The sequence below is a fragment of the Mastomys coucha genome, unplaced genomic scaffold (genome assembly GCF_008632895.1).
Source record: "Mastomys coucha isolate ucsf_1 unplaced genomic scaffold, UCSF_Mcou_1 pScaffold6, whole genome shotgun sequence".
NCBI classification, from domain to species: Eukaryota; Metazoa; Chordata; class Mammalia; order Rodentia; family Muridae; genus Mastomys; species Mastomys coucha.
Genome location: NW_022196912.1, coordinates 123,694,758 through 123,699,683, shown reverse-complemented (window position 1 = coordinate 123,699,683; position 4,926 = coordinate 123,694,758). Strand labels below are relative to the sequence as shown.

General features: G+C 49.7%; 1 pseudogene across 1 annotated transcript; it reads right to left on the bottom strand.

The window, feature by feature from the left end:
* Positions 1–3,669: 3,669 nt before the first annotated feature.
* LOC116080763 lies at positions 3,670–4,156 on the bottom strand (annotated as a pseudogene). The gene has a single exon (XR_004114597.1). The product of XR_004114597.1 is annotated as a nucleoplasmin-3 pseudogene (transcript).
* Positions 4,157–4,926: the final 770 nt, after the last annotated feature.

Genomic DNA, 4,926 nt, shown 5'->3' with positions numbered 1-4,926 from the left:
AAGAGAGATCTAGGTAGAAGATTCAGAACCTTAGGTGTACTTTTGCCTGCTGAGCTCTTAGGAGGCATGGGGAGAGGATGTGCCTCAGATCCAGGCAGGCTCCTTTGGGACATTCTCAGCAGACTTGACTGGTAAGGATCCTCCCAGCTCCTGGCGATCTGCGTCGTAGAAAGAATAGAACACATCTGTCTTTATAGGAAAGTAGAAAGAATAGAACACATCTGTCTTTATAGGAAAGTATTCATTCATTCATTCACCCAGGAAATGTGTATTGTACTGGGGAAGAACCTTCAGCATGCGGAGGGTCCTGGATTTGATCCCAGATATCAAAAGGAAATGAAGAGACAAGAAAAAGGAGAATATATTGGACATTAAGCATCATGCCGGCCTTAAGGGATGAAAAATAAAACCTTGTCCCCTGCAGGTTTACAGCCTGTGGTCTTAGGGAAGCAGGCAGGTGGGCACAGCGTAGCCCGAGATAAGTTTTTTCCCCCTGCTGATTTCTTCATTTGTTCATCAAGTGTCTCTTGTGAGCTACTTATGCCTCGGAAACCAACTAGGATTCTACCTGAAGCCGCTGATATAGAAGCCACAGTCTGTGGAGTGGCTAGTGGACACCAATCTTTGAATAGCTGGGGAAACAGTTAGTTTGTTGAAAAGAGATGATGCATCCCCTTTGACCCAAGTGGTTTATGGGAAGTACTGTATTTAGTTGGCAGTGTTGGATACAGTTAGCTATTAGCAAGTACAGAGTGTTTGTCTTGTATCCATCCTCTTCTCAACTGTGTGCAAATGGGGGGCCAGAGGCTGGCCTCCCTGGAAGCCTTGGTATGACCTCTGTGAGGACGGGGGCTAGAGGCTGGCCTCCCTGGCATGACCTCTGTGTGGACAGGGGCCCAGAGGCTGGCCTCCCTGGAAGCCATGGCATGACCTCTGACTGCAGAAAACTCACAGCTAGTTGGGAGAAAGAAGGCAACATTTCATAGATCACTCAAACCTCTCCCCTCCCCACAAAGTAAGTGTTCTGAGCTCCTGCACATGATACTGCTGTTCTCTGGGCTTTTCTCAACCAATTACCTGCTAATTGAATGACTCCTTGTGACCTTCCCTTTCCTCTGCCTGACAGTGACAGCATTGTAGAGATCTTTGCTTTCTAGACAGGTGAAGAATAACCCAGAGAAGAAGAGCAGGCAGAACTGGGTTACAGGGACACCCTGGAGGAGCAATACTTGCTGGCACTGTCTATAAGAAGGTGGCCTGCTCTTGCGCTAGACACCATCCTAATCTTTTCAGGCACTCTTTGTTGCATTTGGCTCCTGGAATGAAAGAGTAGCGTTCTCCATTAAATAGCTTGGTCCTTTCAGGATACTGGACCTCCAGGGCAATTAATTCATTCTTTACTTCAAGTTTTCAATACATATTTTCTCCATTTGTAGAATAGAGATGGAAAGGCTTGGAGGCACACATCTTTAATCTCAGATACTTGGAAGGCTGATCAAGTGGGATCCTGAGTTCAAGGTTACATCTCAAGCTAAAATCGAAGGTTGAGAGTTTTGCCTGCTGGTAGAAGATCTGCCTAGAACATGCAAAAATGTGGAATTGAGCCATGACACTTCAGAATAAAGTGGAGGTGTAGGAGGAGGGAGGAAGAAGATGGAAAGTTAGAGATGAGGATAGAAGGGGTCCATTATCCCTCCAAGGTAAGACCAGGGACTGGGGTGTGTTCTCCAGAGGTGCCAACGGACATGTTCATCAGGAAACGACTCAGTTTTTGTGGTTTGACATTCAGGAGCAGGACTTGCCATAGTCTCTGCATCCCTGAGTCTAGACCCAGCTTCTCAGTGCTCACTGGCTAACCTGAGCTCTTCAACTGCCCTTTGGGCTTGCCAGTCCCACAAGGAAGCACGTCTGACCTCTAAGCCCATACTGCCTCATGTTCCCTTCTTTATTTATTGACCCCTCCACTGTGGCCTGGGTTACTTCAGCAACTTCTTGGCAGTGTATGGTCATCCTAGCCACAGCCCAAAGTATAAACCCGGGAGCCAACTTTTCCCTCTTTCTAATGGGGTCAAGATGTCACCCATTCCTTCCCAGGAATGTACCTCATCTCTCTTTCTGTTTAAGACTACAGTTAGACTTAGTGGCCGACTGTCCACACAATCAGTGCTAAGGGTTGTAGCTGAGTGAGTGATGAGGTACACAGGAGCTCACAGTTTAGCTGTATGCCTCCCAAGGGTGTGTGTGCACTTCTGTTGGTCCCAGAATATGCCACAAAGTCCCCTGCGTTGCTGGCCCAGGAGGGGAAGACCATCCGCATCACAACATTGGTCACAGTTAAGTTTCCTCCCTGTGATATGATGATGATTTTAACTAAGACACAGTTAGTTCATTTCCCTACTTGTCCCCAAGATGTTCTCTAGTATTTATTTACATATCTATCTCTTCCTCCTTCTCTCTCTCGGACCCTCTCTTTCTCCTTCCTTCCCTCCCTCCCTCCATCTCCCTCCTCCTTCTTCTTCCCCCCCTCTCTCTTGCTCTCTCTCTCTCTCTCTCTCTCTCTGTCTATCTTTGTGTGTGTGCATGTGTACACACACATGTGGAAGGTATGTGTATTCATGTACATGTATAAGAAGTGTGTGCATGTACATTTGTGAACACGAACATGGAGGCCAGACATCAACCTTGGATATTGTTCTCAAAAGTCATTCATGTTGCTTTTGAGCATGGAGCCCACTGGTTTAATCAGGCTGGTGGTTGGCAAGCTCTAGGGCTCTGTCCACTTCAGCAGGGCAGGCATTACAAGGGTGTTTGCCCCCAGACCCGCACTTTTCATATGGGTCTGGGGGTAGAATGCGGGTTCTCATTCATGCATGGATGCATCCCTAGCGTAATCTCTTCTTTGATGCAACTGAGATTTGCAGTGAGCTGTGGTGAGAACCACAAGAGCCTCTGCTCTGCACACCTGGGCTTTCTGGCCTGCTCTGCATGCCTCATGGTGACCTGGGGTTCTTTGGCTGCCTTGACATCCCCCCTCTACCCCATCTCCTTCAGATCCCTGAGTCTGATGAAGTCAGAGGCTACAGAGCTTACTTGTTCTGCCTTTCCCTGGGTCTAGAAGCAGCTAGAAGTGTGGATAATTCCCACTGTCTATGGCCTACCTCACGGAAGTGTGGACCACTCTCTCCTTTCCTACATGAGCAACCCTGACCTGCCAATGCCCTGCTAGACTGGGAACTCTGTGTGGAGGCCATGGTGGGGTTAGGAGGCAGAGAGGCATCAGAGTGTACCTTGGGACCTGAAGGTTTTATGAGTGGATCAGCAGACAAGGGAGATAGGCGGCTCCTCCATCCCACCTGCTCTGCACTTCTGTACCTAGGAGAGGCTGTCCATCAGACTCTCAGCCGGACAGGCTCCTCTCATCAATCCTCTCCTCCCCCCCACCTCCGCAAAACAACCACACACTACTTTACTTAGATATTTATCTAAAAATGTAAAATGTTAAAAATGTGTTCTGAACTTCATAATTTTTTTTTCAGTGCTGGGGCTGAACCTGGGTAGGTGGGTCAGAAGGTGTTCAAAGGTCATCCCACCCCTAGACAAGGGAAGCATCAGGAAGCACAGAACCCTGTGGACAGTGACCACTCTCTTAGCACCAGCCCAAGCCCCTCCCTCCCACCCCCTATTGTCTCCAGAGAGAAAAACATTCTTGAACTTGTTCAGGAACTTATGGAGCATGGCACCTGGAGCAGGCAGCTTCCTGACCAGAGGGCTGGGGCCTGCCCCTATGCTTTTTGGCAGGATGGATGCCACACGATTTAATTTCTTCTTCGCTCTCATCCTCATTTTCTTCTTCAGAAAGATCATTGTTTACACAAATGATCGGATGCCAACCAGTGATCCGAACAGGACCAGAACCAGACATCAGGCGAAAGGTTACAGGTGGTTGGAGCTGGAAATCATCTAGACTGAGCATGGGCTGGCAAGACAACCTGAGGTTGGCCACAGGAACTGCAATCTCCTCATTGTTGTGATCCCGGGCCACAACTTCCACCACATTACACTCATCCTTGACCCCCTCGGTAAGGCACAGCATGTTCAAAGCCAGCACGGGTTCCGTGTCATTCTCTTCTTCAACTTTTAAAGTAAAGGAGCGGGATTGACCTTGAGCCCCATTGCTACATAGTGGGTTCCTACTTCTTTGCCATGTCCCTCCACCAAATAGGAAATCCTGGAGGCTTTGGCTTAGGTCCCCCCCAACCCCCAGTGCTCACCTCAGTACTAGAGGAGGTCTGAGGGTGTCCCTCCATGGGGGAATTCTGAGAGCTCACTGGAGACAGCTTCTAGGTCCTTACCATCAGACCCTAAAGTCCTAAACTCACAAGATGTTGATTATCGAAATGACTGAGAAGTATTTCCTGGGCACGACCTAGCAGAGGCCACCAAGAGCTGATGGCAAAGCAGAGGTGTCTTCAGTGGGGACTTTGGGGTGCTGGCTTCTCTCTGAGCTCCTGGTGGTATGGTAGGGGAGGTAGCTCCTCTCTCCCCTAGGCAGGGTGGAGTATCTGCTTGCAAGCTGGCTAACACCGTGTTGAGGAGTCTGGAGGGCTCAGGCCAGAAACGTTTTCATTTTCCCGGAGGGTTCCACGGGCTCCTGCCTGGGTGGTATGTGGAGCCCTGTGATTGGTTTACCATCTACTCTAGCCCCAGGCCCTTGGGCACGGAGGATGGCCACTGGGGGGCAGTGCTAGCCAGGAGACCTGGCAGGGATCCACCCTCCTCCCGCCAGAGGCCTTGCAGCAGGGAGCTGTGCATACCAGACCCCTACTCACAGCGTGAGGATCAAGGGAGTGCTGGACTCTGGGCTTCTCCTAATGGCCAGAGCCACACCCGTCTGGACTCCCCTCTCCATCTCTTTCTCTCCCAACA